Raw genomic sequence first — 23,839 nt, forward strand, 5'->3', positions numbered from 1 at the left:
ACATGCAGATGAAAGTTCTGCCAGTGTTGAAGGAGCCCTCAGAACAACCTAGCCCATTTTGCATTGAGATGGGAGGATTTCACTCATCTCTTCTGCAGACTCATTTATTTTAGTGTGATTGATTTTTCCTCTCATTATCTTAATTCTTTGACTCACCCTGAGCTAAGGAAGGCATTCATGGAATTATACTTCCACACTTCTTCATCTTTGGATGGAAGATATGCAAAGGTTCCCATATTTCAACATCTTCGCATATACCAGGCTCCACAAATATTCATTATATATTATTTTGTAAATTGTACAATGGTCCCAGCAAAAGATTTCTTGCACCTGGTTGAGAGGAATGTCTGACAGAACCTTGACTGAGCAAATATGTGAACTACTTGCATATATGGAACTTTATGTAACCGATCAAGTAGCTTTATTGGCTGTGGCTGAGACGATTAAAGCAAAGGTCCTACAAACTGTTGCTGTAAGCTATGCACATGATCAATTGACACATGATGAGTTGACTTGATTAGCTTGTTCAATCGTGTGCGCGCGTGTGCGTGCATGACTGCCTTTTCTCTGGCGCAATTGTAAGAACCTGTGGTTATGTGCAATAAAATGACTGACTGACATTTACTTTAGCTAACCCCACATCTAATTGTGTTTTGACACTCTCCTCCTCCAGTTTTTTAGTTTTATTTTCCCCACATGCTGGCCTTTAACCACACAATCCAGCATTCCCATAAGATTGTGCCCAGAGAGGCTCACAAGATATCAAATGAATAGCAATAGATATAACAATTCAGGAAAAAAAGAAAAAAAAAAGTAATAGAACCAGTAAATTGGACAAATACACATAGTGTCAATAAGTAAATACATATTAAAAAAATACCAATCCATACAACTTTGTATCAAACAATACAAATAAACTGATTGAATCAGGAAATAGAATGATGCCTAGCACAGAGATGTTTTTTCTTTCTTTTTTTAAAGGCATGTGGGGCATTACGGTCCTCTAGAGCAACATTGGGTTCTCCACAATTAACCCATTGGTGAGCAGACACATCTCTCACTTATGGCCTTCCTCCCTGCTCTCATCAGCATCTCCTCTTTGTCACTTCCCCAGCTCCCACCTGCGGAGGTAAAGATTCATTCAAGACACACATACACTCACATAACGTTACTGCCACACCAACCCTTCCAGCACTATCTTAAATGCAACAGGGATTGATTATGTTATAGTAAATTCTGACATAACCCCATTGGGCACGGCTTGTTATGTGTTTTGCTCAGCACCTAGTATGGTTTTGTTTTGTTTTTAATGTACTTCTCTACAACTGGAGTTACAACCAGAGGATCAGCCACCTGACAACCAGGGGATCAAGACTTCTCAACATTTCAAAAATAATTGCACACAATAGTGTAACCATCACCAGTGTTACCCAGGAACTACTGCAAAATCATAAAACTGGAGCAAAAACTCTTGATTATCCTGTCCTAAGACAAAAAAGACGATAGATAGATAGATAGATAGATAGATAGATAGATAGATAGATAGAGATAGTCATTAAGTCTCAGTTCCCAAGTATCACTTATCTGATCCCAATCCAAACTTATTGCAAGCACTCCTCTCCCCACAATCTCTTGTCTTTGCAAAAATAAAGTGGATGACAGATGTATGTCCCTTAGCTTCTTAGAAGGAAGGCTCAACACATATTACCAATTAAACCACTGATCACGCCCTTCTGTAGTAGGGATCCCATAATCCCATAGCATAGTTGATTCACAACTGACCCATAGCCTAGTGCAAGGGTGGGCAGAAAGTCAATCTTCAGATTAGGGATGGATAAACTTATCAGGTCCCACACCATACACTGCTCGCCAGACCCCCACTGGCTGGCTGCCCCTGCTCGCCACGTGCAGTGAGCCCTGGGTGGTCTGCAGGTACTTGGCGAGTGGCACGTCCCCCCTCTGATCCCTTGCTGATCTATCATTTTATGGAAAAATGGTGACTTGGCCTTTTTCATAAATCCTCATTTACACAAATGGCAGACATAAAGCACTCTTATATACTCTTGTATAAATGGCCACTTTACGGCTGCCATTTGTGCAAACAAGAATTTATGAAAAAGGCTGAACTGCCATTTTGCTGCTTGGCGAGGGACTGGGGGGGTGCCACGCATAGTGTGTGCCAAGGTGAGCAAGAGATAGATAGATAGATAGATAGATAGATAGATAGATAGATAGATAGATGCCAGTCCAATCCATGGACTGGCATCTGGAGAGCCAAGCCGGCAATTGCTCACTGGGCCTCAAGCCCCAACCAAACGCCTATGACATCCCTACTCCAGATGTTTTAGACTTCAACTCCCAGCATTTTTGACCACTGCCCATGCTGGCAGAGTCTTCTGGGACTTGAAGTCCAAAACATCTTGAGATCTACCTCCTGCCCATCCCTGATGTAGTGCATATCCAATCCATCTGTGCCACTTTATCAGAAGTTTAATGCACAACTGACTTCTGAATGTAGTCTGAGATGGATGCACTCTGGTGTTGTAGAAGGAATAAGCTTTGACTCAGGGGAAAGAAAAAGGATGAGAGATATGCTACGTAGCTAGATAATATAATGGTAGCAAAACCTTAGAACTGACCTACACAACTTTTCACCCATCAAGCTGAACATCATCTACAACCTTCAACTGCTTACCCAAGACTGCAAAAACAGAGCAGAATTGTCAATTTCATAGTCATGAATTGTGCAAGCCTTCTTTAGAGTAGTACATTTATTGAAGCTTTAAAACTAATAATGATGTACAAGTAGAAGGGGAAGGAAGACATATGGCACTATACAGTAATTTATCTAACATCCTTTAAGAATGTCTGCATCTTCCTTAGAAGGCAATATGCAAAGGAAGCCATCCAGTACAAACCACAAATGTTCTCACATAATTTCTCTAAAAGCAATACAGCAATAAGATGCAAAAATCCAACCAAGTGTGACTTACCAGTCTGTCATTTAAATGTCCACTCACATACCATTCATTGAAGTCTGTGGAAAGAGGAAACACAAAACAAAAACAAATTTATATTAAATGGCAAAGCACTTCCAGAACTCTCAGAGGAACCATCTTATTGGCCAAGAGCAGTGCGGTGTTTGGATTAATTTGAGGCAAACCAAACTAGGGTGCTGGGTTTTGTGAACATTTTTTTACACCCCTTGAAAAGCACTCCCCATTTTTAGTTATTTTTCAGGGAGGGTTAGTTTCAAAAGGGTATGAACATGTTTATGGGGAGAGATGTAATGTGTAGGGATGTCAGAGAATTTCTCCACGAATCTCGGGGAGGCAGAATGCCAGCGCATTCGGCCCCCCCAAAATTGGTGGTGAAATGGTCTGCCCCCCCGCCCCGGGACTTGCCTTGTGCAAATGTCCCTGGCAGCGGCAGCTTCCGCCGCCGCCATTTCCAGTAAAAAAAAAAAAAAACACCAAAAAAATGTGATAGGCTACATAAACATTTACGTAGCCTATCATGGCTAGATTTTTTAAAAATACCGTGATAGGCTACGTAAATGTTTACGTAGCCTATCACGGCTGAGTGAAAAAAAAAACCCCGCGCGTACGCAAATAGCATTCCCCTTATTTTCGCCGTAGTCTACGTAAATGTTTATGTAGACTACACGTGCCAAAATAAGGAACACAAATGGCAGCGCCCATGGGCGCTGCCATTTGCATACGCACGGTTTTTGTTTTGTTTTTTTCACTCAGCCGTGATAGGCTACGTAAACATTTACGTAGCCTATCATGGCTGACTGCAGGGACGCAAACGGCGGCAGCTATGGCCACCGGCATTTGCAGTCCCGGCAGAACAGGATTCACGGCGGGAGGGACGGGGCGCCTCCCCCACAGCCAGAATTTCAGGGGAGAGGGATGGGGAGCCTCCCCCCCGGCCAGAATTTTGGGGGGGAGGAACGGGGCGCCTCCCCCCCTGGCCAGAATTTCAGGGGGAGGGACGGAGTGCCTCCCCCCCACTGCGAATCAACTTTCGTAAAAGGTAAGGGACTTTCGTACATCCCTAGTAATGTGGCCCCACGAGGAACAATCAGCGAACCCTGAGCTGCTCAAAGTTCTCCAAGTTCCACCTTGAAGCTTGGTCCCCTTCATTTCCATTCCCATTTGCAAGTTGTTGTCATCTGAACAGGAAATGTGTGCATTTGGGTAAGCACGTTTTAAGTGCACACCCAAATGCATACTTTCTCCCCATTGACTAATGCATGAAAATGTGCATTTTCCCAAAATGACCATATTTAAAGTGCACATTTTCTTCAGTACACATTTTTTAACCAGCATCACAAGTGCAGATATGTGTGAGCTTTGCCCATAAAATATGTTTGCATTCAATTTTGCATCCAGGGGTGGGAATGGGGCAAGTTCTGGTCACAAAAGAACCATGATGAAATTCTCATACCTCCCTAGTCCCCACTGGCTTAGCAAGTGGAGCAGTGATCTCTCTTTTGCCACACTGCATTGCTGCAAATAACCACTGCAGCCTCATCTGTCACATTCCCTTGGCCCCCACTGTCCTCATGCACACACAAGAAGAGAGGCTTCAGTCTCATGCCTTTAATTCACTATTAACAGGTTCATTACAGATGCAAATCTCCAAAGACTCTCAGGCTACAAAGGAATAACAGCAGGGGATCCAAATTGGAACTACAATGTTGCCAGCAGTTTGAACAGGGACTTGCTGGCTAGAATAACTTAGGGAGGGAAATCCCTCCCATCCAGTGATGCTCCCCTACGTCAACCCTCATGCATCGCCAACCGGGTCAACCATCTGAGCTCTGCCTCTAACTTTTCCTGCTTTGCTCTGCACCGCAGTCTAGCATCCCTCAGGTCACACCCTGTGCTCTCCCCCTCCTCCCCTCGTCCTCCTCCTCTCCTCCTGGATTCTCATAGAAGAGGGAAGGGGGCTTCAGGCCCAGCCATCTGGGTGTTAGCATCCTAAGAAGCACACCTATCCATATCTGAACTCGCTCAGGAAGATGCCTCCCCCGGTTCTGGCTGTACCCCTTCTGAATCTGAACTATCTCCATGTGCTCAGAATCAGTCCTGACATCACCAGCTTCCCACACTAGAGCCCAGGGAAAGTATGGTCAAAAGTTTGAGGTATGCTTGAGTGCACGTTTGGATGCATATCCAAGTAAGCATTCCAATGCACATTCAAATGCAGGAAGCTGACAGAAACGCATCTCTGCTTTCTTGAGGCATCCTGGTGATGCGAATTGTTTTTCTGTACTAAACGAGTGCTGTGCCACTTCTTTTTTAAAATCAGTTCTCATCCAGTTGGATGGGAATTGCTTTAAAAACATTCAAAAGAGAATAAAATGTTGGTGAAAATCTTGTAGGAGATGTGCAGGGTTTTTGCACTTACCTTAGCTATGTGATGTCCAAGGTGCTGGATGTGTATGTGTGTGTGTGTGTGCTATGTTTCATTGCACAATAATCTCTCTGCTGGACTGCAGCCTTCCCACACTTCAGTTAAAGCCTAGGGGAAGACATCATAAGGTAACTCCTCTCATGAAGCTTTTTCGGATCAGGAAGTGTGGGCAGCCGGGGAGACTGCAGAGGGGTGGAGAGATGTGTAATAGGTGGGGGGGCACACTAACCTCAGCCACCTCATAATAGTAAGATAAACTCAAAACATACACACACACACACACACACAACACAACACAACACAACACACACATTCTAAAGCACCCCAAGAATGAGGCAATAGAACAGAAGGTTCCTTCATATGGAAATAGGGATGTACGAATCCCTTACCTGGTTCTGGTCTGGGGCTTCAGCAGTGGGGGGGAGGCGATCCGTCCCTCCCCCTGGAATCCTCCCCAGCTGGCTCTGCTCTGCGGCAAGGCTGCAGAGCCGCCAGCCGGGGCCAGCCGCAGCCGGACTTCCAGCCTCTGCCAGGCTACTGCGGCCACAAATGGTGGCCATCATAGCAGCCGCCATTTGCATCCTTGCATTAAGCCTAGGGATGGCGGAGAATTTCTCCCCGAAACTTCGGGGGGCCGAGCACCAACGTGTTCGGCCCCCTGAACAAGTTTTGGGGAGAAATCCTCCGCACCCCCCCGCACCCCGCACCCCCCCCCAGGACGGGACTTACCTTTACCGAATGTCCCTCCCGGTGGCTGGTCCGGCCAGCGATTCGGTGGGTGTTCGAGCGAGGCAGGAGCGGCAGCCGGTCTTTCGACTGGCTGCCGCCACCGCCATTGCAATGAAAGGGGAAAAAAAAAACGCCCCCTGATAGGCTACGTGACGATTCACGTAGCCTATCACGGCTAGATTTGCAAAGTCAGCTGTGATAGGGTACGTCAATCGTCACGTAGCCTATCACAGGTGACTTAAAAAAAAAAAGAAGAGTGTACGGATAATGGCGGCTCCCATAGGGAGCCGCCATTCCCATTCCTTATTTGGTCACTGTAGTCTACGTAAATGTTTACGTAGACTACAGCGAAAATAAGGGCAACGCTATTTGCGTTGCCCTTATTTTCGCCGTAGTCTACGTAAACATTTACGTAGACTACAGCGACTAAATAAGGAACGCGAATGGCGGCTCCCTATGGGGGCCGCCATTCGCATACGCGCTTTTTTTAAAAAAAAAGTCACCCGTGATAGGCTACGTGACGATTGACGTAGCCTATCATGGCTGACTTTGCAGATCTAGCCATGATAGGCTACGTAAATCATCACGTAGCCTATCAGGGGGCGTTTTTTTGTTGTTTTTTTTACTTTCGCGTTCGCGGCCGGGCGAGGCGAGGCGCCTCCTCCCTGGCCTGAATTTCGGCCGAGCGAGGCGGGAAGCCTCCCCCCCAGACTGAACTTCACGGGGGGAGCAGCGAAGCGCCTCCCCCCCACCGCAAACGGCCTTCGACGACAGGTAAGTGACTTTCGTCCACCCCTAATTAAGCCGTGATCGGCTACATAAGTATTTACATAGCCTATCACGGCAAAAGGCAGGGATGCAAATGGCAGCCACTACATCATTGGCATCCCTGCCTTTTGCCGTGATAGGCTATGTAAATATTTACATAGCCTATCACGGCTCAGGAAAGGGACACAAATGGCGGCCGCTACGCCAGCCACCATTTGCGTAGGGATGGACGAAAGGGACTTACCTTGTCCCACAGCTTGCTTCACGGTGGGGGGGAGGCGCTTCGCTTCTCCCCCCGAAGTTCAGGTGAGGGGGAGAGGCGCCCCATCCCTCCCCACCAAAATTCAAGCCGGGTAGGAGTGCCCCGTCTACCCGGCCACGAAAAAAAAAGTAAACACACACACACACACACCCGTGATAGGCTACGTGATGATTTACGTAGCCTATCACAGCTAGATTTCCAAAGTCAGCCGTGATAGGCTATGTAAATCGTCACGTAGCCTATCATGGGTAACTTTCGAAAAAAAAAAGCATGTACGCAAATGGCGGCTCCCATGGGGACCGCCATTTGCATTCCTTATTTTGGCACGTCTAGTCTACGTAAAGATTTACATAGCCTACGGCGAAAATAAGGGCAACGCAAATAGCGTTCCCTTATTTTCGCTGTAGTCTACATAAATATTTATGTAGACTAGACGTGCCAAAATAAGGAATGCAAATGGCGGTGCCCCATGGGCGCCGCCATTTGCGTACGCACTTTTTTTTTTTTTCCAAAGTCACCCGTGATAGGCTTAGGGATGGGGGAGAATTTCTCCCCGAAACTTCAGGGGGCCGAGTGCCAACGTGTTCGGCCCCCCGAAGTAGTTTCGGGGAGAAATTCTCCACCCCCCCCAGCCCCCCCCCAGGACGGGACTTACCTTTCCCGAATGTCCCTCCAGGTGGTGGGTCCCGGCGGCGGTTCGTCAGGTCTTCCACAGGGGCAGAGGCGGCAGCCGGTCTTTCGACCGGCTGCTGCCGCCGCCATTCCAATAAAAGTTAAAAAAAAAAAACGCCCCCGTGATAGGCTACGTGATGATTAACGTAGCCTATCATGGCTAGATTTGCAAAGTCAGCCGTGATAGGCTACATAAATCGTCACGTAGCCTATCACGGGTGACTTTAAAAAAAAAAAGGACGTACGGCTAATGGCGGCCCCCATAGGGAGCCGCCATTCACGTTCCTTATTTGGTCGCTGTAGTCTACGTAAAGATTACGTAGACTACAGCGAAAAGAAGGGCAATGCTATTTGCATTGCCCTTATTTTCGCCGTAGTCTACGTAAAGACTTACGTAGACTACAGCGACCAAATAAGGAACGTGAATGACGGCTCCCTATGGGGGCCGCCATTTGCGTACGTGCTATTTTTTTTTTTAAGTCACCTGTGATAGGCTACGTGACGATTAACGTAGCCTATCACGGCTAACTTTGCAGATCTAGCCATGATAGGCTACGTTAATCGTCACGTAGCCTATCACGGGGGCGTTTTTTTTTTTTTTACTTTTTATTTCGCGGCCCGGCGAGGCGAGGCGCCTCCTCCCCGGCTTGAATTTCAGCCGGTCGAGGCGGGAAGCCTCCCCCCTGGCCTGAATTTCGGCCAGGTGAGGCGGGAAGCCTCCCCCCCGGCCTAAACTTCAGGGGGAGCAGCGAAGCGCTTCCCCCCACTGCAAACAAGCTGCGAGACCAGGTAAGTGGCTTTCGTGCACCCCTATGATAGGCTACGTGACGATTTACGTAGCCTATCATGGCTGACTTTAGAAATCTAGCCGTGATAGACTACGTAAATCGTTACGTAGCCTATCACGGGTGTGTTTGTTTTTTTTTACTTTACTTTTTTTTTTTGCAATGGTGGCGGCAGCCGGTTGGGAGACCGGCTGCCGCCCCCGCCCCCGCCGAAACGCCACCGAAACGCCACCGGGACCTGCCTCCGAGAGGGACATTCACCGAAGGTAAGTCCCATCCCGGGGGGGACGGGGGGCCGGCGGAGAATTTCCCCAATACTTTCAGGGGGCCGAATGCGTCGGCACTCAGCCTCCCGAAGATTCGTGGAGAAATTCTCCGCCAACCCTACATTTGTGTCCGCAGACCTGCTGCAGCCAGATGTCCAGCTGCGGATGCACCCAGCTGGTGGCTCCGCAGAGTCGCCGCAGAGTGGAGCCGGCCAGGGAGGATTCCGGGGGGAGGGACGAAGCGCCTCCCCCCCCCACCGCAGATGCCACTTAGGAAACAGGTAAGTGTTTTCGTACACCCCTAGCTATTTGGCATTCAGATTGTAAATTTCTTGCTTCGTTTGTAAAATAATCTTATGCTTGAACATGGGAAGACTGGGACGAAATTTAGCATGCACTTTGAGTTCTGTATTTTGGAAATGAATAGCAACTTGGCCTCTATACCCATTCTAAAAGTTTGTGTGTGGGAGGGCAGGGAAATGCAAAATATATTTCAATGCAATACGTTCGTTTAAAATGTAGATACTGGTATGAAACTTGGTGTACACAGTTAGGACACAATGCTGTGTTTGAAGTCTGAATACAAGCTCAGTCCTCACAACCATTTTTTGAGGGGTGGGGCAGAAAAGATGTACAACACACTGAAATGTGATATCTCCTTTAAGCTGACAACATAATTTTCTGGTTGATGTTCTAGCACCAGCTTGAGTGCCACATTCATTTTTAAGGGCAGGGAAAAGTATTCAGTGGCTCAGCATCTTGGGCTGCTGGCAGAGAGCCACTGGAAACCTTCAGCAGTGCCACTCTGCCTGGCCTACTGCCCTTGTTAAGCCTCTGAGCAATCTGATATCCGACCATTCTCCCACCTGGAAAACAAGCCTAATTATTCTAAACTGCAAAGAAGAAAACGTGACACATGTTCATATTGTTTTTAAATAATTGTCAACATACTACACATTCTTTTATGCCCCTTTTGTACCCCTAGCCAGGTTGCAGCCAGGTTAGATTCCTTGTTGCCTTACCTGAAAAGACTACTGATCATAGGAATGAGCAAAACTGTTAGTTTCACTTTCTCCCACATTTGTATTTTTTTAAATCTCAGGTTGTTTCTCACCCAAATATGAAGAATAAATTTTTCACCCATCTGCACCGGGCAAATGCAATAGGTATAGCTATTTCCAGCACGGAAAGGGACTATGAAGTACTTGCCTGCCATATAGCTGTTTAAGATGAGGACCTGTCAGAAAAAAAGAAGCAGCAACCCAAATTCAGCATCACAAACGTGGCTGAATAAACAGGGATTCAAAACCACACTTTGTATTAGGGATGCCCGACACTTGGAAATCCAGTCCTTTGGGGGCTTCTTGGAATTCCATAGTGTGCCCAACTCAGCTGATATTTGGGAATGGAGCCACAGATTTTCCCGGAACTCCGGGGACTTTTTATGTTGTTGATGATGTTTGTTTTTTGGGGTTGGCCATCATTTGAACAAATAGACGTTTCCCCAAATTACAGCCAAAATTTGTACCATGTTGCATTATTTGCTCAAATTCCGGCTCCACTTTGCATAACTTGTGCAAGGTACACCTAAAATGTGCATAGTTACACCCCAAATGTGCATAAGTGGCGCAAATTGTGGCTGTAATTGGTGCATTATGCATAAATTAGGCAAATTTGCACCATTGCCATAGTAAATTTGCACAAATTTTAAAAACACACACACCAAGAATCTTCTACCAAACATGAGTCATTGCAGACCAAGTCAGGCCAGCTAGCAGAAGACGAACCAAAGTCCAGGGGGCCTAGCCAATGAACGCTCGTTGAGCTCCACCCCCCAACCGGATTCCTCTGACATCCCGACTTTGGAGAGCTATGTATGTAAAGCTCAGGTCTAAGTATTTAAGGCCTGGATGGACAGATCTATTAGTGCTGTCTCCCACATTCATTTTTATCTTTATTTTTAATCTCAGTTTTTTTCCCCATCTTGAATAAAGGGAACTTTACAAATTTTGGTGAATTCTTATCAAAGCCGAATTGAAACAAAATTCACATTGTATTTGCAGCATTTTCCTATGGTTGCCTAAGACACGACATGAGGGTGTTTCTTCCTTACACATACAAGAAGAAAAAATAAGCTTCTTTTAAAGCCTATTATTTCTGAATGTAAGATAGTAAAAAGAGAGAGGGGAGGGAGGAATATGAAGTGCTTTATAGATGTGGTTTAAGCAGTAAGACCATTATGGGTATATTAAAGAGTGAGGAGAGGAGAATCTGGTGCTACATGGAATTTAATCCCAGCTGTGTTTTGCCTTAATAGCACTCTCCACATGGCAATCCTGTCCTCCACGTAGGAAGGCTTACATACCTTTAGGGGGGGGAAAAATCCTACTTCCAGCTACTTCAGAAGCACATAACGACAGGTAATATTCCGATCCACGTTATTCATTTGCAAACACTGCTAAACCCGATGGGAATGCATGCTATTTGAATGGTTTTTCACAGAGGGGCAGGGAACAATTGTTCCTACTTGCGTTTGAGTGAAGATTTAGAACAGCATTCCTGAACAGCATCCACAGAGTTTCTTGAACTGGCTCTCCATGCCTCTAACTCAGAAGATTGTCTGAAGACATGCAGTGCCGTTACATTGCTCAAACTCAGTAGGCCTTTTGCCTAGTCTATACATCCAGCAGAGAGCAGACTGAAGTGGTACGGTGGACTATACCACATGTTTGAATGCTCCTTTGCATAACCCGCCATTAGAACAAATCTAGCAGAGCAAGGAAAAGGCAGGAAGTGGAGCATTTCTCGCTCTTGTGCTAATCTTCACACTAGCCAATGGGGGGTGTTTTTTTCCAAAGGTAGGGGGGTCACCTGTTGGGGGCACTTTTGGGAAAGGAAGCGGTAACCCCCACACACAGGGGGTTGGACTCAATGGTCTTGTAGGCCCCTTCCAACCCTATGATTCTATGATTCTATGCTGTGGTCTCACTGAACACACACACACACACACACACACACACACACACACTGCTTGGTTTCGAGTGACCCCATTCATATCACATCTAGTAAGTCCCTCAATCCAGAGACTGAGACAAACCATGAAGATTCAAGAAGTCTAAAGATGGAAGGTTGGATGCAGGATGCAGGCAGAAAAACATGCATATTGGTAAAGAGGCTGGGAGAGTGAGAGGGCATCATAAAAACACAAGAACATAAGAAAAGCCATGCTGGATCAGACCAAGGGTTCATCTAGTCCAGCATTCTGTTCACACAGTGGCCAACCAGCTGTCAACCGGGAACCCACAAGCAGGGCATGAGCACATCAGCACCCTCCCACCCATGTTCCCCTGTAACTGGTGTACATAGGCTCATTGCCTCTGGCACTGGAAGCAGCACATAGCCATCAAGACTCGTAGCCACTGATAGCCTTCTCCTCCAGGAATTAGTCTAACCCCCTTTAAATGCCATCCAAACTGGTGGCCATCACTATGTCATGTTATTTATCATCATCATCATCACCATCATCATCAATTACATTTCTATACCACCCAATAGCCAAAGCTCTCTGGGTAGATTACAAAGATTGCAAACATTGTTATCAATATTCACTACTCATGTGGTAGTGAATTCCATAGTTTGACTATGTGCTGTATGAAGAAGCCCTTGCTTTTATCTTTCCTGAATCTCCCACCAATCAGCTTTATGGGATGACCCCAGGTTCTAGTATTATGAGAGAGGTATCAGGATAGGCAGTGAGATGCAGGCGTGCTTGAGGTACCTTAAGGGCTAGGGGGTGCCACAGCAAGCTACATCTGGATGGTTGCTTAAGTACAGAAACAACCGAGTACTACAACCTATTTGTAGGGATGTCAGAGAATTCCACCACGGATCTCGGGGAGGCCGAATGCCAGCGCATTCAGCCCCCTGAAATTGGTGGCGGAACGGTCTTTCCCCCACCCCCCCGGGACGAGACTTACCTGGGGCGGATCTTCCTGGCAGCGGCGGCTCCGGTGGCGGTGCGGCAGCGGCGGCGGCTGTTCTTCCAACCGGCTGCTGACCCCGCCATTTCCAGTTAAAAAAAAAAAAAAGTGATAGGCTACGTAAATGTTTACGTAGCCTATCACGGCTGACTTAAAAACAACAACAACAACGCGTGTATGCAAATGGCGGCGGCCACGGCCGCCGCCATTTGCGTTCCTTATTTTGGCACATCTTAGTCTATGTAAACATTTACATAGACTAAGACGGCGAAAATAAGAGGAACGCAGATAGCGTTGTGTCCGCTACACTATTTACGTTCCCCTTATTTTCGCCATCTTAGTCTACGTAAATCTTGATGCAGACTAAGACGTGCCAAAATAAGGAATGCAAATGGCGGCGGCCATGGCCGCCACCATTTGCATACACGCGTTGTTGTTGTTGTTGTTGTTTTAAGTCAGCCATGATAGGCTACGTAAACTTTTATGTAGCCTATCACAGCTGACTGCAGGGATGCAAACGGAGGCAGCTACAGCCGCCGCCATTTGTGTCCCTGCTAGCCAGCAGCCGGATGTCCAGCTGCTGGAGGAGCCGGCCAGCAGCTCCACAGAATCCGTGCGGAGCACAGCCAGCCAGCCAGGATTCCGGGGGGGGGAGGAATGGAGCACCTCCCCCCCATCCAGGATGCCGTAGGGAGGGACGGAGCGCCTCCCCCCCACCATCAGCATAATCCGCAAAAGCTAAGTGCCTTTCGTACGTCGCTACCTATTTGTGGGCTTCCACAGGGAGCTCGTTCTCCACTGTGTGAACAAAATGATGGACTACATGGACGTTTGGCCTGACTCAGCATGGCTCTTATGTTCTTATGTTCAGTTAAAAAACTTGGTAGGAAAATTACCCAGTCATGACTCATGAAGCATCTTCACCTACCTACCACGTGAGCAATGTCTGAGCCCAGGCACTGCCACTTTAAACACCCTTAATGACTCCTTTTGTTCTCCATCCCAGACTAATCTACCTTGAATTCCTAGCCAGCATAACATTAATCAAGAGACAAAGAGACCCCCCATATCTTCATTTCAATAATTGGAACCAAGCTTCCATCTCCTTTGTCATGACCCAGCATGGGTCCAGCCCCTGAGCAATCAACCCTTGGTATGAATGGACCAACCTAGTTCACAATACTTGAATTTCAATGCACAGCAAATGCTCAGAGAGGTGCTGTAGTTCAGCAGTAGAGCACATGCCATGTAACCAGAAGGCCACAGGTTCAATTACTGACACTGCCTGTCAGTGAGGATGGTAGACCTCTGCCTGAAATGCTGGGGATTCACTGCTGGCCTGCATAGGCAATACTGCCCAAGTTGGACACATGTTTTGGTCCAGTACAGACCAGCTCCTGTATTAAAATTGCAAACTTGGAACACAAAAACTGTAACACACACACACATTCACATAATCCCACCCACATAGAATCATAGAATAGTAGGGTTGGAAGGGGCCTATAAGACCATCAAGTACAACCCCCTGCTCAGTGCAGGAGTCCAAGTCAAAGCATCCCTGACAGATGGCTGTCCAGCTTCATCTTGAATGCCCCCAGTGTGGGAGTGCCCACCACCTCCCTAGGGAATTGGTTCCATTGTCATATTGCTCTAACAGTCAGAAAGTTTTTCCTAATGTTCAGCCAGAATCTGGCTTCTTGTAGTTTGAGCCCATTGTTCCATGTCCTGCACTCTGGGATGATCAAGAAGAGATCCTGGCCTTCTTCTCTGTGACAACCTTTCAAGTCCTTGAAGAGTGCTAACATATCTCCCCTCAGTCTTCTCTTCTCAAGGCTAAACATGCCCAGTTCTTTCAGTCTCTCTTCATAGGGCTTTGTTTCCACTCCCCTGATCATCTTTGTTGCCCTCCTCTGAACCCTCTCCAGTTTGTCTGCATCCTGCTTAAAGTGTGGTGCCCAGAACTGGACAGTGTACTCCAGATGGGGCCTAACCAGTGCTGAGTAGAGGGGAACTAGTACTTCATGTGATTTGGAAGCTATACTTGTATTAATGCAGCCCAAAAGAGCATTTGCCTTTTTTGCAGCCACATCACATTGTTGCCTCATATGTCTTCCATTCCCCAGTTCAAGCTAACATTTGGTTCTCTGGCAAGAATATTGCTGTGGAATGGTACAATTAGGGAAGCTGGAGAAATTCAAGATTGACTAAAATGATCCAACCTGTGGAATCCACTGTGGAGTTACCCCCTCAGGCCTCACAGAGTCTGTGGAATTTCAAATGTGTGTGTGTGTGTTTTCACTTTCCCCAAATTTACGCTTATTTATTCGTAGGAAAATACACAAGTTTCTGCTGTGGAAACGTTGAATGGAATGGGGGGCAATTCATTAAATGTTATGTAGTAAGGTAAATTATGTAAATTGTTATGAAATGTCTTGTGTAATTATTTGCGTATTTTTCTGCATGATGGAGAAAAATCACATCCATCTGTGGGCGGCCAATGGAACAAAAGGCACCTGACAGTCCACAAAACATGGACGGAGCGGATTTTACACAGTTGGTACATCCCTAGGTGCAACCCTAACCATGTTTACTCAAAAGTAACACCCAGAAGTATGTTAAATGGGGCATACTCCCAAGCAAGTGTTGACAAGATTGCTGTCTTTAAATTGCAACTATCATGCATGCATCTAGTCCTCATTATTTTGCATACTCAGTTATTCACTTATTTTGTACACGCACACATCACCTTTTGTTTTATAAGAAAACAACAAAGCTTTTCAAAATAAATTAGTGGCTTAGTTGTTGTTTTTAAATCAGTTCAGAGAATAATGACCACAGTTAAACCTGCTCCCCAAAACATGCTATCCAATTCCTGGCATGTATTTTTTTTTTTACACCTTTACATACATCTCCAAACACAGAGAGGAGAGAAAGAAGGCAAGTAGGGATGAAGGGAGAGAGAAGCCCATAATTCAAATCAACCGTAAGAGTCACCATTGTACTAAGCATATGTATGAAGCTGCCTTATACTGAGCTTGAATTGACAGCAGATCTCCAAGGCCTGAGGTTGAGTTCCTTCCAGCCCAATGACCTCAACTCCTTTAACTGGAGATGCCAGCAATTAAACTGGGAACTTATGAGTGTGAAGCATGCACATTTACAGATGTACAGATCCCCTTACCTCGTGTCCGTGGGAGGGGTCCACCGGGGGGGGCGATCCATTCCTCCCCCCCCCCACGGAATCCGAGTTGGCCTGCTCCACTCTGCAGAGCCACTGGCCGTCTCCATCCCAGCTCCTACAGCGCTCTCCAGACACAAATGCCATCAGCTTCGCCATTTGCGTCCCTGTTTCTTCTCGCGATAGGCTACGTGTCTCTATTTATGTAGATACTTACATAGCCTATCATGTGAAAAACCAGGGATGCAAATGGTGTCCACTACGCCATTTGCATCCCTGTCTTTTCACGCGATAGGCTACATAAGTATCTACATAAATAGAGACGCGTAGCCTATCGCGAGGAAAAACGGGGACACAAACGGCGTAGCGGATGCCATTTGAGTCCAATCACTTACTTCTGGGGTCAGCACAGATGGCAGAATGGAACTGCCCGGGGCCAGATATTCAGTCTGGAGAGGCTAGGGATGGCGGAGAATTTCTCCCCGAAACTTCGGGGGGCCGAGCGCCAACGTGTTCGGCCCCCCAGACAAGTTTCGGGGAGAAATCCTCCGCCCCCCCGCCCCCGCCCCCCCCCCGGGATGGGACTTACCTTCCCTGAATGTCCCTCCCGGCGGCGGGTCCGGCCGGCGGTTCGTCCGGTGTTCGAGCGGGGCGGGAGCGGCAGCCGGTCTTTCGAACGGCTGCCGCCCCCGCCATTGCAATGAAAGAAAAAAAAAAACACGTCCCCTGATAGGCTACGTGACGATTCACGTAGCCTATCACGGCTAGATTTGCAAAGTCAGCCGTGATAGGCTACGTGAATCGTCACGTAGCCTATCACGGGTGACTTAAAAAAAAAAAAAGTGTGTACGGATAATGGCGGCCCCCATAGGGAGCCGCCATTCCCCTTCCTTATTTGGTCGCTGTAGTCTACGTCAATGTTTACATAGACTACGGCAAAAATAAGGGCAACGCTATTTGCATTGCCCTTATTTTCGCCGTAGTCTACGTAAACATTGACGTAGACTACAGCAACTAAATAAGGAACGCGAATGGCGGCTCCCTATGGGGGCCGCCATTCACGTACGCGCTTTTTTTTTTTTTTAAGTCACCCGTGATAGGCTACGTGACGATTCACGTAGCCTATCACGGCTGACTTTCCAGATCTAGCCGTGATAGGCTACGTGAATCGTCATGTAGCCTATCAGGGGACGTGTTTTTTTTTTGTTTTTTTTTTTACTTTCGAGTTTGCGGCCGGGCGAGGCGGGAAGCCTCCTTCCCGGCCTGAATTTCGGCCGGGCGAGGCGGGAAGCCTCCCCCCCAGCCTGAATTTCGGCCAGGCGAGGCGGGAAGCCTCCCCCCCCGGCCTGAACTTCTCGGGGGGAGCATTGAAGCACTCCCCCCCACCGCGAAAAAGCTTTGGCGAAAGGTAAGGGACTTTCGTCCACCCCTAGGAGAGGCATCGGTAAATGTGTTCGTTCCGCCGTGGACTTCGGGGGGCCGAATTCACTGGAATTCGGCCTCATTGGAGTCCGCGGTGGATTCCGCCAACATCCCTATGCACATTTCTATTATGTTGTGGACCTCCCTGTCTTGCTGATGGATCTGGTAAGTTTTGAAACAAAAAGCATACAATGCTGTAAGATCTTCCACTTTCATATCTGAAATGACAAACTGGCAAAGTCTGGATATCTTTGGTGTATTTTTCATCATAATGGCATTTCAAGCAAGAGGTGTGCAATTTCTCACCTCTCCGCACAGGTTGTCGGCAGGTTTCTACAGAAACAGGAGGAGGGGGAAATATTCTCAGCTGGTGCATATGATTGCCTATTTCTTTATTCTAGCAAAATCCCCATCATTATATTGAGTGGGGTAAGAACAGAAAAAAGTCTAGTATGTTCCTAGAATCCCCGTGGATGGGCAACTACCAGTAGATTTCTTGAAAGCTTGTTCATGTAGAACAGATGTGGGAAATATGTGGCCCTCCTGATGACATGGTCTGCAGTCCCCATGATCTTTCACCATTGGTTATCCCTACTAGGGCTGATGGGAGTTGTAGATAGGAATGTATGAGAAAAATGTTTCGGTTTATTTTTGATCAGGATTTACCCAGTTCTCACTAGGGATGTACGGACTGTTTAAAATCTGCTCCCTCTGTGTTTTGTAGATTGTCAGGTGCCTTTTGTTCTGTTGACCGCCCACAGATGGATGCAATTTCTTTTTCTTTTTTTTGCAGTGTGGAAAAATATGCAAATAATTATGTAAGTATTTATGTAAGTATTTATGTAAGTATTTACATAATGCACCTTAGTACGTAATATTTAGTGTATTGTCCCCCATTCCATTCAACAATTCCTCAGCATAAACTTACTATGTTCCTACAAATCTATATGTGTAAATTTTGGGAAAGGAAAAAAAATCATCCGGAAGTCCATGGACTCCATGTGGCCCAAGGGGTTCGCTCTGCAGCAGATTCCACATGTTGGAATTTTAGAAATCCAAGCTCATTTTAGTTCGTCTTGAAATTCTCCAGCAACTAGGGATGTACGAAAGTCACTTAACTTTCGTGGATTATGTTGATGGTGGGGGGGAGGCATTCCATCCCTCCCCCCATAATCCTGGATGGGGGGGAGGCAATCCGTTCCCCCCCCGGAATCTTTCACGGCCAGCTGTGCTCCACGGCAGCTCCACAAAGCAGCCAGCCAGGCCCGGCCAGGCCAGAGCCATCCGCAGCTGGATTTCCGGCTGCAGAGGGCTCTGGGTTAAAAAAAACAAAACCACATACGCAAATGGCGGCAGCTACAGCCGCCGCCATTTGCGTTCCTTATTTTTGCCATCTTAATCTATGTAAATATTTATGTAGACTAAGATGGCGAAAATAAGGGGAACGCAAGTAGCATAGCGGACGCTATTTGCATTCCCCTTATTTCTGCTGTCTTAGTCCATGTAATTATTTACGTAGACTAAGATGGCCAAAAATAAGGAACACAAATGGCGGCGGCCATAGCCACCGCCATTTGCGTATGCCTCCTTTTTTTTTTTTTTACCCAGACGTTTTAGGCTACATAAAAACTTATGTAGCCTATCACATCTCTGTAAAAAAAAAAAAAAAAACCTGCAAATGGCGGCGGCGCAGCCAGTCAGAAGACCATCCGCCGCCGCCACCGCCGCCACAAACGCCACCCAGAAGATCCGCCCCAGGTAAGTCTTGTCCCGGGGGGGATCCGCGGGGTGGCAGGGGGGTGGCAGGCCATTCCGGCACAGATTTCAGGGGGCCGAATGCACTGGCATTCGGCCTCACCAAGATCCGTGGCGGAATTCTCTGCCATCCCTACCAGCAACCCTAGTTCTCACCTTCTGGACCAAACATGGACTCAGACAAAATTCTTATCAGACATTAATACAAAATGAGCTGACTGTATTCCAAGTGCAATATTGCAACTGTTTTCTTTCCAGCCATAGATCTGCAACCTGATAATTTGTCTCATACTAAGCCTCCCTTCTATAACAGCAGCAGACATCTTGGTCACAAATATATTGTTTGTCTCTTTTTTGTGGTAATATTCATCAATCCCAGTAGCACTAAATGTATGTCAGTTTTGCATGTCCTCCAATAAGCCATTCATTTTGTTTTCCTTTCACCAAAACTATTATCAGAGCAAATCATTTGATGACCCTTTTAAAAAAAGTGATAATAAGAAGTCACAGCAATTCAATAAAACTTACATTAGCTGGAGTTTCAGGAACATTAGTCTAATGTGCTTTAAAAGATCACCTTCTCAGACTGCTATAATAAGTTTGTGTGAAAAGCAGAAAGCATGTAATATGTAATAAAATCTGGTCTTTAATGAACCATCATGGCACAGAGACTGGTGGAATTGTTTTTTTGGGGGGAAAGTCCTTTTAATTATTGAATACAGAAGCCAAGATGCTATTTTACAGTGCCTGTGTAAGTATTCACTCTCTCACAAACACACACATTCTCACAAACACACACAAACACACACATTTGACTTACAAATAAAAAATGGAAAAGTCTGAATTACATAAGTATTTACTGCATTTGCTGTGACACCCTAAATAAGCTCTGGTGCAACCAACTGCCTTCAGAAGTCACATAATTAGTTGAATGGAGTCCATCTGTGAGCAATTCAAGTGTCACATTGTCTCAGATTAAATACACCTGTTTCTGGAAGGCCCTAGAGTTAGGGATGGATGGACTCACCTCCATCCAGTCCCTTCAGGTGATCGACGACCCATCGTCACTGCCCTCCAATGTGAGCAGGCAGCGAGCTACAGGATAGCTTGGCAACTGCCCAAGAAGCACCACAAGGCCATCCGTTGCCTTACCGAGCTCCCATTGTGCACAGAAATCATGGCTCGGTTACTTCTGCATATCTAATGTTGCACCCACAGTTGCCTTAAAGGGGTGAATGCTCAGCATTACAGGTTTAAGGGCCCTTTACCCCTGTAATGCTGAGTCATTGCCCTTTTAAGACAGCCACAGATGCAACATTAGATATGCAGAAGTAACCGAGCTGTGTTTTCTGCACATGGTGGGAGCTTGGTCAAGAGATAGATGGCCTTGCTGCACTTCCCACAGTCACCAAGCAGGCAAGCACACCCTCCCCCCATGGCCCAGTGGGAGGGGACTGGGTGGTTGGGGAGGGGGACTCTGCCAGAATCCACTAGGGATGTACAAAACTCACTTACCTTGCCCGAAATTTGATTCGCGGTGGGGGGGGAGGCGCTCCGTCCCTCCCCCTGAAATTCTGGCCGGGGGGAGGCACCCTGTCCCTCCCCCCAAAATTCTGGCCGGGGGGGAGGTGCCCCGTCCCTCCCGCCCAAAATTCTGGCCAGGGGGAGGCGTCCCATCCCTCCCGCCACAAATCCTGGCTGAATCCCGCCGCGAATCCCGTAGCCGCCGCCGTTTGCATCCCTGCAATCAGCCATGATAGGCTACATAAATGTTTACGTAGCCTATCATGGCTGAGTAAAAAAAAAAAAAAAAGTTTGTTTGTTTTTTCTTTTAAATCAGCCGTGATAGGCTATGTAAACATTTACGTAGCATATCACGGCTGACTGCAGGGACGCAAACGGGCAGCGGCTCCACAGAATCCCTGCAGAGCAGAGCTGGCCAGCCAGGAGTCATGGGGGAGGGATGGAGCGCCTCCCGCCCCGGCCAGAATTTCAGGGGGAGGGACGGAGCGCATCCCCCCCACCACGAATGTCACCCTTGGAAAAGGTAAGTGACTTTCGTACATCCCTACTACACTTATCAAGGGCACAACCCATAGGATTGCACCCTTAATAAAATCTCTAATTGGTTGGCTTTGTTGTTCAGTCATTAAGTTGTGTCCGACTCTTCGTATCCCCATGGACCATAGCACGGCAGGCCTTCCTGTCCTGCGCTCTCTCCCGGAGTGTGCTCAAGTTCATATTCATTGCATCAGTGATGCTATCTAGCCATCTCATCCTCTGCTGTCCCCTTCTCCTTTTGCCTTCAGTCTTTCCCAGCATCAGGGTCTTTTCCAGAGAGTTTTCTCTTCGCATTAGGTGGCCAAAATATTTCAGCTTCAGCTTCAGTATCTGTCCTTCCAATGAGCACTCAGGGTTGATTTCCTTTAGGATGCACTGATTTGACCTCCTTGCAGTCCAGGGGACTCATAAGAGTCTTCTCCAGCACCACAGTTCGAAAGCATAAATTCTTCGGCGCTCAGCCTTCCTTATAGTCCAGCTCTCACAGCCATACATTACTACTGGGAAAACCATAGCTTTGATTAGACAGACCTTTGTCAGCAAGGTGATGTCTCTGCTTCTTACTATGCTGTCTAGGTTGGCCATAGCTTTCCTCCCAAGGAGCAAGCGTCTTTTAATTTCATGGCTACAGTCACCATCTGCGGTGATCTTGGAGCCCAAGAAAGTAAAATCTGTCACTGCTTCCATTTCTTCCCCTTCTATATGCCAGGAAGTAATGGGGCCAGATGCCATGATCTTCATTTTTTTAATGTTGAGTTTCAAACCAGCTTTTGCACTCTCCTCTTTCACCCTCAGCAAGAGGCTCTTTAGATCCTCTTCGCTTTCTGCCATGAGGGTGGTATCGTCTGCATATCAGAGGTTGTTGATAATTCTCCCAGCAATCTTAATTCCGACCTCTGATTCATCCAACCCAGCATTTCTCATGATGTACTCTGCATATAAGTTAAATAAGCAGGGTGACAATATGCAGCCTTGTCGTACTCCTTTCCCAATTTGGAACCAATCGGTTGTTCCATGTCTGGTTCTTACTGTTGCTTCTTGACCCTCGTACAGGTTTCTCAGGAGACAGGTAAGGTGGTCTGGTACTCCCATCACTTTAAGAATTTGCCACAGTTTGTTGTGATCCACACAATCAAAGGCTTTAGCGTAGTCAATGAAGCAGAAATAGACGTTTTTCTGGAATTCTCTTGCTTTCTCCATGATGCAGCGAATGTTGGCGATTTGATCTCTAGTTCCTCTGCCTCTTCGAAACCCAGCTTGTACTTCCGGTAGTTCTCGGTTCGCATACTGCTGAAGCCTAGCTTGTAGGATTTTGAGCATCACCTTGCTGGCATGTGAAATGAGCGCAATTGTGCGGTAGTTTGAACACTCTTTGGCGTTGCCCTTCTTTGGAATTGGAATGTAAACTCACCTTTTCCAGTCTTGCGGCCATTGTTGAGTGTTCCAAATTTGTTGGCATATTGAATGCAGCACTTTAACAGCATCATCTTTTAGGATTTTAAATAGCTCAGCTGGAATACTGTCATCTCCGCTGGCTCTGTTGTTAGTAATGCTACCTAAGGCCCACTTGACTTCACTTTCTAGGATGTCCGGCTCAAGTTCAGTGACCGCACTATCATGGCTATCAGGGGCATTCAGATCTTTCCTGTATAGTTCTTCTGTGTATTCTTTCCACCTCTTCTTAATCTCATCTGCTTCTGTGAGGTCCCTGCCTTCTTTGTCCTTGATCATGCCCGTCTTTGCACAAAACGTTCCCTTGAGATCTCCGATTTTCTTGAAGAGATCTCTAGTCTTTCCCATTCTGTTGTTTTCCTCCATTTCTTTGCATTGTTCATTTAAGAAGGCCTTCTTGTCTCTCCTTGCTATTCTCTGGAACTCTGCATTCAGTTGGATATATCTTCCCCTTTCTCCCTTGCTTTTCACTTCCTTTCTTTTCTCAGCTACTTGTAAAGCCTCATCAGACAGCAACTTGGCTTTCTTGCATTTCTTTTTCATTGGGATGGATTTCGTTGCTGCCTCCTGAACAATGTTACGGACCTCCATCCATAGTTCCTCAGGCACTCTGTCTATCAGGTCTAATCCCTGAAATCTATTCCTCACCTCCACTGTGTATTCATAAGGGATATGATTTAGGTCATACCTGAATGGTTTAGTGGTTTTCCCTACATTCTTCAATTTAAGCTGAAATTTTGCAACAAGAAGCTCATGATCTGAGTCACAGTCAGCTCCAGGTCTTGTTTTGACTGACTGTATAGAGCTTCTCCATCTTTGGCTGCAAAGGACATAATCAATCTGATTTCGATATTGACCATCTGGTAACGTCCATGTGTAGAGTCGGCTCTTGTGCTGTTGGAAAAGAGTGTTTGCTATGATCAGCATGTTCTCTTGGCAAAACTCTATTAGCTTTTGTCCTGCTTCATTTTGTACACCAAGGCCATGCCTGCCTGTTATCCCGGTGATTTCTTGACTTCCTACTACAGCATTCCAATCCCCTATGATGAAGAGGACATCTTTTTTTGGTGTTAGTTCTAGAAGGT

This window comes from Heloderma suspectum, chromosome 3, assembly GCF_057233095.1.
Source record: "Heloderma suspectum isolate Gila_16-S chromosome 3, 16-S_ref, whole genome shotgun sequence".
NCBI classification, from domain to species: Eukaryota; Metazoa; Chordata; class Lepidosauria; order Squamata; family Helodermatidae; genus Heloderma; species Heloderma suspectum.